Source organism: Triticum dicoccoides, chromosome 4B, assembly GCF_002162155.2.
Source record: "Triticum dicoccoides isolate Atlit2015 ecotype Zavitan chromosome 4B, WEW_v2.0, whole genome shotgun sequence".
Lineage (NCBI taxonomy): Eukaryota > Viridiplantae > Streptophyta > Magnoliopsida > Poales > Poaceae > Triticum > Triticum dicoccoides.
The window spans coordinates 320,405,758-320,416,978 of NC_041387.1; positions in this window are offsets into that span (position 1 = coordinate 320,405,758).

Genomic DNA, 11,221 nt, shown 5'->3' on the forward strand with positions numbered 1-11,221 from the left:
CATTCAGAGTACACACATAGTCCGACTACGGGCAAATACAAATGAAAAGAAGATAACCCCAAATGCTAGATCCCCGATCGTCCCAACTGGGCTCCACTACTGATCATCAGGAAAAGACACGTAGTAATGACCAATGTCCTCATCTATCTCCCATATGTGCTCGGTAGCATCACCTGCACTGGTATCATCGGCACCTGCAACTGGTTTGGTAGTACCTGTGAGTCACGAGGACTCAGCAATCTCAAAACCTGTGAGATCAAGACTATTTAAGCTTATGGGTAGGATAAGGTGATGAGGTGGAGTTGCAGCAAGCGCTAAGCAAAAATGGTGGCTAACTTACGAGTACAGGAGTAAGATGAGAAACTACGCCATGGTCGTGAAGCTAGAAGTGATCCTGAAACTACTTACGTCCAAACTAACCCAAACTGTGTTCACTTCCTGGACTCCACCGAGAAGAGACCATTACGGCTACACACGTGGTTGATGCGTTTTAATTAAGTCAAGTGTCAAGTTCTCTACAACCAGATATTAACAAATTCCCATCTGCCACATAACCGCGGGCACGACTCTCGAAAGTTTATACCCTGCAGGGGTGTCCCAACTTAGCCCATCACAAGCTCTCATGATCAATGAAGGATATTCCTTCTCCCAGAAAGACCCGATCAGTCTCGGAATCCCGGTCACAAGACATTTCGACAATGGTAAAACAAGACCAGCAAGACCGCCCGACTGTGCTGACAAATCCCGATAGGAGCTGCACATATCTCATTCTCAGGGCACACTGGATAGGTCAAGCTACGAGTAAAACCAGCCCTCAAGTTTCCCCAAGGTGTCCGCAGGCTGCCTAGTTCGGACCAACACTTAGAGAAGCACTGGCCCGGGGGGGTTAAAATAAAGATGACCCTCGGGCTCGCGAAAACCCAAGGGAAAGGTAATAGGTTGGGAGGCAAATGTAAAACCAAGGTTTGGCCTTGCTGGAGGAGATTTATTCAAAGAAAACTGTCAAGGGGTTCCCATAAACCCAACCGCGTAAGGAACGCAAAATCAAGGAACATAACACAGGTATGACGGAAACTAAGGCGGCAAGAGTGGAACAAAACACCAGGCATAAGGCCGAACCTTCCACCCTTTACTAGGTATATAGATGCATTAATATAAATAAGAGATATTGTGATATCCCAACATAATCATGTTCCAGTATGGACCAATCTTCAACTTCACCTGCAACTAGCAACGCTATAAGAGGGGCTGAGAAAATGTGGTAACTTAGCCAAACAACGGTTTGCTAGGAAAGGCGGGTTAGAGGCTTGACATGGCAATATGGGAGGCATGATAAATAAGTGGTAGGTAGCGCGACATAGCGATAGAGCAAACAACTAGAAAGCAAAGATAGAAGTGATATCGAGGGTAATGGTCATCTTGCCTGAAATCCCGATATGAAGAAGAACGAGTCCATGAAGTAGTCGAACCAACGTAGTCAAACGAATCCTCATGATCGCAATGAAACGGGGACTATCAAGAAGAAGCACAATCGGAAAGAAGCAAACAACATAGTAAGGAACCATCACATAAGCATGGCACGATGCATAACCAAGTATGATGCATGTCCGGTTTAATGAGGCATGGCATGGCAAAGTGCAACAAACAAAACTACAAGTTAAGTGGAGCTCAATATGCAACAAGTTGCATATTGACAAAACACCACATTCGAGTTATTTAGTTCGCTCTCGTTTAGTTACAACAATATTAAATGTTGTTAAACATGGCAAGAGGTGAAACATATGAAAACTACCTATTTAGGCAAGTTTAAATAAGGTCGGAACAACAAACAACAATTCCGGAAAATCCTCATGTCCATATTTCGAATTTGGTACTGTTCTGCCCTAAACCATATTTTATTGTTGTTAAATAGGAAAATAAAGTGCAACAAGTTAATCTATGCATTTTTCTAGAGAATTTACATATATAGTTTCTTTATTTCGGAGCTACGGTTATTTAGTTATGAAATAAATCATTTTAGCATGTTATTCTAAGCAAAATAAAGCAAACAGCAATTTAAACATTTTAAACAGGGATGAAAGTTGCATATTATGAGACTAGATGAAGTTCTAAGCATTTTACATATATGAAGTTTTTACATATGATGCATAGTTCACGAGTTATTATATGCATGAAGTTAGAGTGGTTTTTTGCAAATCTGTTAATTCACTAGATAATTAGACAAATTCTCTGACGCTGAAAAAAACCAGACGCGGGCCAAAACTGGCTGGGCCAATAGTGGAAAAAAGGAGGCGCTGGGGGTGGCCTCACCCATGGGTTTCGGCCCATTGGTGGAGGAGGAGGTAGGCCGACAAATCTAGGCCTAGCTTGGGGAGGACCTGACGAGGTGAGCGGGACAGAGGGGTCGAGCTCCTGTGCCCGATGTGGAATGAGCAGAGGCCGACACTGACGGGGACCCAGGGCGGCGCGGCGTGTCAACATGGGGTTGAGCGGCGCTCGATGCAGAGGCGATGCAGCAGCTGTGGCTGGCGTGAGGTTCAGCAGAAGGGCAGCAGCCATGGCAGGGACTTGAAGCGGGGCTCCCAGCGGCGACGTTCAACGACAACAGCGGGGAGCACTTGGAATGGGCGGACCCGGGCGTTGGGGACTCGGATCTAGTGGCGCCATACCAAACGGAGGATGGAGGAGGCGATGGCGAGATCGGCGGCAGCGACACGTCTTGTGCTCCCTGAGAGAGGAACGAAGGGAGAGAAGGAGAGTTACGGGAGATCGAGATGAAGCAGGGAGAAAAGAGACAAGGCACAGAGGCAGTTCCTGGAGGTCGGCGAGGCGCGAAGCTCAGGCGGCGGGCATGCGGGCGCTCGTCTTGCTCTGGAACGATCTCGGCAGAGGGATGCGATTATATGCCTGAGGTCGACCTGCTGGTAATGGTGTTGATGGTTGCACGTAGTTCAAATTTTGATCAACCTCATCCTCGTAAGTGTCCTCCACCTCTGCAGTAGCAGCAGGAGCTATAGAAGCATCAACAACAGTAGCAGCGGTACCAGAATATTTTCCTAGCTCAACGGGAACATGCAGTGCTCGTCCCACTTGATTTGTAAGGCGACATTAGAGGTGCGACAGGTGCAGCCGGCGGTGGTTGTGCAAGACGCGCGAGCAATTCATTAAACTTTTTATCAAGCTTTGGTTCGAACGTATTCTCAATGCCATCTATCTTCTCCATGGCCTCTTCAAATCTGTTTAGCACATCTTTGACCTATCCACTCATCATTTGCTGAAATTTATCATGTAGCTGTTTGTTCGTCATGTTCTCCCAATCAGTCTTATCGGCTTGTGATCCTGCCATGGTTAGAAACAATAGAAACACACAAGAATATGATCCTACAGACTACTAGGAAGTGGTGGTGGTGGTGGTGTGTCACAAATCCGTCAAGCAAATCTCAAATTCTTACCAGTTCTTGGTGATTGAGGGAGTCCTGGATTAGGGGGTCCTCGGACAGCCGGACTATATACGTGGGTCGGACTGTTAGACTATGAAGATACAAGATAGAAGACTTCGTCCCGTGTTCGGATGGGGCTCTCCTTTGCGTGGATGGCAAGCTTGGCAATTCAGATATGTAGATTCCTTTCTCTGTAACCGGCTTTGTGTAATCCTAGCCCCCTCCGGTGTTTATATAAACCGGAGGGCTTAGTCCGTAGGACAACAATCATAATCTCATAGGCTAGACTTCTAGGGTTTAGCCATTATGATCTCGTGGTAGATCAACTCTTGTAATACTCATATTCATCAAGATCAATCAAGCAGGAAGTAGGGTATTACCTCCATAGAGAGGGCCCAAACCTGGGTAAACATTGTGTCCCCCGCCTCCTGTTACCATTAGCCTTATACGCACAGTTCGGGACCCCCTACCCGAGATCCGCCGGTTTTGACACCGACATTGGTGCTTTCATTGAGAGTTCCGCTGTCACGTCCAAGATAGGCTTGATGGCTCGCCTTGTTATCAAGGACAACATCACCTACGGGGGAGCCTTGGCCTCAGGCCAAACCCTCCGGCTGGGCGGCTTCACTATGATCGCCCGTTCGGCCGTCGGGCCGACGATGACTTCTCGGGTCATCGAAAATCGCCTCTGCGTTAGCTTAGAATACTCCGAACAGATGGATCCGACGGAGTTGTCGTCTTTAAACGAACTCCTAGATCGCATCACCGCCTTGGGAGTCACTACATACTACGATCAGATTGGGCTTAAACCTGATCAGAGAGAAATTGAATCTCCGCCGATCACCCATTAGATAGCGGTAGTGGAGGAGCAATGTGACGACTCTTCCTCTATATTGAGGACGAACTATGTTCGGATTTCCAAGCTCATAGAGTCGGATACCCGCTCGCGGGAAGACGTGCCCCGTATTCCGAACCTAGAATCGGACTGCGGGCCAGAAAAATTGGTTCATATCCTGGAGTCCGAACTGTTAAGCTCGGAAGTTTCTCAAGCTCCGGATCCCAGATTGGGTCAGGGCTCGGATTTAAAACCACCCACCCACCTAGATACAAGCGATCTTATCCACATCAGACCACAGTCCAAGGAAACGGTCCATCACTTTTGGGCCAGATTCCGCCTTGTCAAGGACAGGATCAAAGACTGCCGTGATGAAGATGCAATCTCATTATTCTTCAAAAATTGCACAAACGAGGGAATCCTCAATGCCATCAACGGCTGCCACGTATCACACTTTGCTGACCTGGCAACCATAGTACAGAAGTACTGGACAATGGAAAGTGCCTGGCAAACTCAGGCAACCTCTTGGGAGCCACCGGTTTCCACTAAACCCCTTGTCCCGACCAAAAGGACGCACCCTCGTCGGTCGCCTAATTCGATAACAAACAAATCGAAGCTTATTACGGGGCGCGGAACCGTTCTAGAGGGATGGCTCGATAGGCCATGCAAAATACACACAATGCCGGATACCGTACCAACCCATAGCCTTAGAGCATGTTGGATACTCCGGCAAGTGGCCAAGAGTGGTGAGGATCTCCTCACTAAAAATACCGCAGAGCAACATCCCACGGAAGACAACAACCCTACAGTACTAACAGTCTTTGAGACCTTCGCCTCAAACAATAGGCGCAAAAGGGCACTCCGCGGCCTCGCCGAAGTCTGCCAAGTCGCATCAATAAACCCTTGGAATGACACGACCATAACTTTCAATGCCAGTGACGAACCAAAATTCAGAGCAGTCCGGGCACCTGCCGCATTGGTCCTCAGTCCAATTGTGGACGGTTGTCGGCTTACCAAAGTGCTCATGGACGGTCGTAGCAGACTAAACCACATTTATGAGGAAACTCTCAACAAAATGGAAATAGGTAGGAGCCGCATTGAGCAAAGTAGCATGACCTTCCGAGGAATTATTCCCTGTCGGGAGGCGCGATGTGCGGGAAAATTCACACTCGATGTGGTAGTCGACATGCCGAAGAATTATCGGTCCGAAGAGATAACCTTTCAAGTGGCCCCTTTCAGCAGTGGATATGACGCTCTGTTAGGGCGAGATGCATTTGCAAGCTCCCAAGCTATACCTCATTACGGGTACATGAAGCTCAAGATGCCCGGGCCCAATGGAATCATCACTCTTGCCAGTGATCCGGACATAGCACTCCATGCCGAAAACAAAACCGCCGCCTTGGCCCTCGAGGCATTGTCTGAAGCCCTCGCGGCCGAAGAATTAACCACATTGCGCTCCACGGTGGATAGGGACGACATGATACTTGATAAGCGATCATAATCCACCTCCTTTAAACCAGCAGAAATAGTCAAATTCCAGGTCCACCCAACAGACTCCACGAAGACAGCATCCATCGGGGCATAGCTGGACCCCATGGTCGACGCCCCACTATGGGCATTCCTACGCAAAAACTGGGACATATTCGCCTGGCACCCTTCTGATATGCCAGGGATCCCATGCAGGCTGGCTGAACACATCCTAAACATACTGAAGGGATATAAGCTGGTCAAGCAAACATTACGACGCTTTTCCGAACCCAAACGACAGGCGATGGGAGAGGATCTAGCCAAGTTACTCGAGGCCGGATTCATCAAAGAGATAAAACACCCAGACTGGCTAGCAAACCTGGTGATGGTACCAAAGAAGGATAAATCCTGGCACCTATGTGTCGATTTCAAAGACCTCAACAAGGCTTGCCCTAAGGATCCCTTTCCTCTCCCCCGCATTGATCAGATTATCGATGCTACTGCAGGGCATGACTCACTGTGCTTCCTCGATGCATACTCCGTATACCATCAAATCAAGATGAAGGAATCCGATCAAGCGGCAACGGCATTTATAACCCCATACGGGCCTTTCTGCTTCAACACTATGTCTTTCAGGGTCAAAAACGCCGGTGCCACCTATCAACGCATGATTCAAACATGCCTGGAGAAACAAATCGGCAAGACAGTTGAAGCATATGTGGATGACGTAGTCATCAAAACTAGGCATGTCGAGTCATTAATAGACGATCTACATCTCACATTCAACAACCTTCGAACATATGACATCAAGCTCAATCTGGAAAAGTGTATTTTCAGCGTTCCCGCTGGAAAGCTTCTGGGCTACATCATTTCCAATAGAGGAATTGAGGCAAACCCAGCCAAAATTCGAGCTTTGTCACAGTTGGCTACGCCAACAGACCTCAAACAAGTCCAAAAACTATCCGGCGTTGTGGCAGCTTTAAGCCACTTTATCTCCAGACTAGGAGAAAAGGCGTTGCCACTCTATCACCTTCTCCGACACACCGATCACTTCAAGTGGACGGACGCGGCAACGGCCGGACTGGAAGAAATAAAGGCTCTTCTAGCAACCAATCCAATCCTGGCCGCGCCGAACGTCGGCGAACCCATGTTATTATACATATCGGCCACACACCAAGTCGTAAGCGCGGTGCTCGTCGTTGAACGAGAAATTCCCGCTTCAGAAGCCGGTATACTACGTATCCACCATCCTCAAACCATGAAAATCCTGGTACCCTCATTACCAAAAAAGAGCATACGCGGTCTACATGGCATCCCGGAAGCAACGACACTACTTTCAAGAGTGCTCAATAATGGTGGCCTCCGAAGTACCACTCAATGACATAATAAGCTACGAGCCAGATTGCCAAGTGGGCCATTGAGCTCCTCCCGTTCGACATACCATACAAACCGCGCCGGGCTATTAAATTCTAGGTATTGGCCGACTTCATCGCTGAATGGACAGAGGCCGAACTCCCTAAAGAGTATGGCACATATTCCAATTGGGTCATGCACTTCGACGGTTCCAAAATGTTGGCAGGCCTAGGGGCAGGCGTTGTCCTAAAATCCCCTACTGGAGACATAGTCCAGTACATCCTCCAAATATTATTCATGGACTCCAACAATGTAGCCGAATACGAGGCCTTATTGCATGGTCTTCGGATGGCCGTCTCCATGGGCATACAACGCCTGGAAGTGCGCGGGGATTCAAACCTCGCAATATCTCAAATAAATGGAGATTTCGATGCCAAAGATATATGGCGGCTTACCGTAACGCCGTTCTGAAAATGTCGGCTCGGTTTGAGGGGCTTGAGTTTCACCATGTGGCTCGAGAAAGTAACCAAGCAGCGGATGTCCTTGCCCGCATCGGTGCTAAGCGCGACCCCGTCCCACCTAACATCTTCTTAGAAAGGGTTTTCAAGCCATCTGTGTGTGGCAAGGGAGAGCGACAACACCAATCCGGATCCGACTACAACCCAGACTCCAAACACACCGACATCACTGGGGCTCAGCCACCGAAATCACACCATCGACCCATCTCATCATGGCAGTCATTGCCCCATGGACTGAACCCTTCTTGGCCTACCTTAATAGGCAAGAACTCCCTGAGGACCAGAATGAGGCACGCTGCATTGTGCGGTGCTCTAAAGCCTAAAAAGTTCACGAGTGAGAACTCTATAAGAAAAGCGCTACCTGAGTACTTCAAAGATGTATCTCCAAGGAAGAAGGGCGACAGCTCTTGGCTAAAATTCATGCCGGTCTTGGTGGTCACCATGCTGCAGCTCGGGCCCTTGTAAGCAAGGCCTTCCGTATAGGTTTCTATTGGCTGACGGCCCAATCATACGCACAGGACCTTGTCCAACATTGCGTCGGATGCCAGCTTTTCACCAACCAAAGCCATATGCCACCCACCGCTTTACAAACTATCCCCATCCCCTGGCCTTTTACGGTCTGGGGGCTTGATATGGTCGGACGCCTTAAAGGAGGAAGCCATAAAAAAATATCTGTTGGTCATGGTGGATAAATCCACTAAGTGGATAGAGGACAAAAACAATTAAAACGGCCGAAGTCGGGCCAGTGATAGACTTTATATCTGGTGTTGTGCACCGTTATGGTGTTCCACACAGCATCATCACCGACAACGGCTCCAATTTCACAGCCGATGAGGTGAAAGCCTGGTGTGCTAATCTAGGCAGCAAGCTCGACTATGCCTCCGTCTATCACCCACAAACCAACAGCCTAGTCGAACGAGCCAATGGTCTTACTATGAGCAGCATTAAACCCAGATTAGTGCGGTCTTTGAAAGAATCAGGCAAGCACTGGGTGGAGGAGCTCGACTCCGTACTCTGGGGCTGCGGACCACGCCCAATCGCTCTACCGGATACACACCTTTTTTTCATGGTGTGCGGCGTAGAGGCTATGTTACCCTACGACATTATTCATGACTCACCTCGAGTGCGCATGTATGAAGAGAGAGAGGCCGACCTTGATCGACAGGACAACTTAGATGCCCTGGAGGAGGAGCGTGATGTTGCAAAAGCACATTCCGCATTCTATCAACAACAGGCCCGCAAATATCAAAGCAGAGAAGTACGGGCCAAGACTTATAATGTTGGCGAACTCGTTCTACACTTGCCAGAGAAGAAAAAGGACAAACTCAAGCCCAAGTGGGAGGGTCCCTTCATCATTGATGAAGTTCTCACCGGAGGAGCGTACCGCCTGTGTGACACATCTGACAATCGCCTAGAGCCGAACCCATGGAACGCGGCCAGACTCCGAAGATTCTATGCCTAGCGCCGGATTCTTCGTTCGTCTCCTTTACCCCCATTTTTTGTTTCCAGTATTTATTTTCCTCTCTTTTCACATTTTTTTCTTTCTTTTTAAGCCTTAAAGCTTTAGTACGGCTAAACCGTGCATCTTCGACGCACACATTCTAAAATATGTACCTCAAGTATACCTGGGGGCTTCTCGTATAGAAGCTTATTATTATTATTATTTTCATAGCATCAAGCTCACCACATATGTGTCTTTTCCACGTATGTACCTTTTCTTCGCCATTATATGCATCGATATGACTTAAGTTTTGGCCAAGCTGGGTTGCCTGGCTCCTGTGCTTATGCCCTACGTTCCCATTAGTTTGGCTAGGGAATAAAGGGAGCACCTCTGCGATTGTTACTGCCGGGTCATCTGGATGTGTACCTCAGACTGGGTGAAGCCGAAAGCTAGCGTTCTTAAGGGAATATTCGGTCGGTGGACTAAAGATATTTTTTATTTGTCACGTCATGACCCCCCCCCCCCAGATGTTATGTATGTTGTGGTTTTCTCAATTACAGTTCAGACGTGCACGTTAAACGCATGTCGACCCAGGGAAAGGAACCCTTAATGGAACTATTCTTTCTGGAAGATGTTTCTTACGATCAAAATGTAATATAAGATAACTAGCCGGATACTTGTCTGTTCAAGCAACTATGACCCGTACGCCTGGTTTCCATGCATACCCTGGTCTACATTACCGAGCGGGTATTCAGAAGCACTCCGCATCTTCGGGTCCAGAGGTTGAAGCGAAAAGGTCTGCCATGACAATCATTTTACAATTCAGCTAGAGATATACTTTGTCAATTGAAGTACATAGTCACTTGGACTCAAAAACTTCTTCCTCTATGCCATCCAACAGGCTATCTAGCCTACAATCCTGTTGGGAATACCTGGCAGCTACTTGTACCTGGTCATATACCAAACTAACAAGAATTTCTTCTCCGTTTTACCCTACAGGTCCGACCCGAGCCATGTGATTTGGGTCGAGCTTGGTATACCGTGTTTTTACCATCGCCCAGGCCTCTCGCGCACCTTCCCGGTAGGCCGATATCTTCCATAATCGGAAGCGCCGCCGCGCTCCCTTGAACAGCTGTACAAGCCCCTCCATACTTCCTGGAGGGGAGTCGGATGGCCATAAGGCCTTGGCAACACTTTGCATCACGTGCCGAGCTCGCTCGTGCATTTGGGACAGCTCTAGTAGCAGATCTGTAACGCCCCGGATTCGATGCGCAGGTGTCCTTCAGTAATTCGCTGTCATTGTCATGCCATTTGCTTGCGTGTTGCATTTTGCCATGTCATCATCTGCATTTTATCTGCATGTTTTTCAAAACTTGCATCCGTTCGGGTTCCGCCGGTTCTCTCCGTTGTCCGTTCGGAGTCCGGACCTCTCGCGCGCGCCCGTCGCCCCTCTCAGACCTTGATTTCGTGTGCGGGTGTTAAACGTTCTCGGAATGGACCGAGTCTTGCCAAGCGGCCTTGGTATACCACCGGTAGACCGCCTGTCAAGTTTCGTGCCATTTGAAGGTCGTTTGATACTCCAACGGTTAACCGCGTAACCGTAAAGCCCCTCTCTCTTTGCAGCCCAACACCCCTTCCAAGTGGCCCAAAACCCATCTAACTCCCCTCCATGCTCTCGGTCGTTCGATCACGATCGCGCGGCCGAAAACCGTGCTCCATTTGGACTCTCCTAGCTCCCTCTATCTATAAATAGGCTCTCCCCTCCATTTTTCGCGGATGAACCGTATCATTTTCCCCTCGCCACCGCCGGACGCGTCCGCCCGGCGCTGGACACGTCCGCCCCGCTCGCCCCCGACGAATCCGTGTCCGCCATGTGGCGTCCCCGCGCCCGCCTCGCTGCCGGCCCGCGGAGCCCATCGCGGGCCCGCGCGGGCCCTCGCGCCGCCGCCGCCTGGCCCGGCTCCCACGGCCACCCGCCTCCGCCACCGCCCGGGCCGAAGGCCGCCGCCGCCCGTCGGCCACCTCGCCGCCGCGGACCCCGCCGCCGTGCGCCTCTCCGCCGCCGGCCGCGGCCTCGTCTGCCTCTCCGCCCGCGCCCTCCGCCTTCCGCGCTGCCCGCCGCCGCCATGCGCCGCCGCGCCGCCCGGTGGCCGCTCCGCCCGTCGCC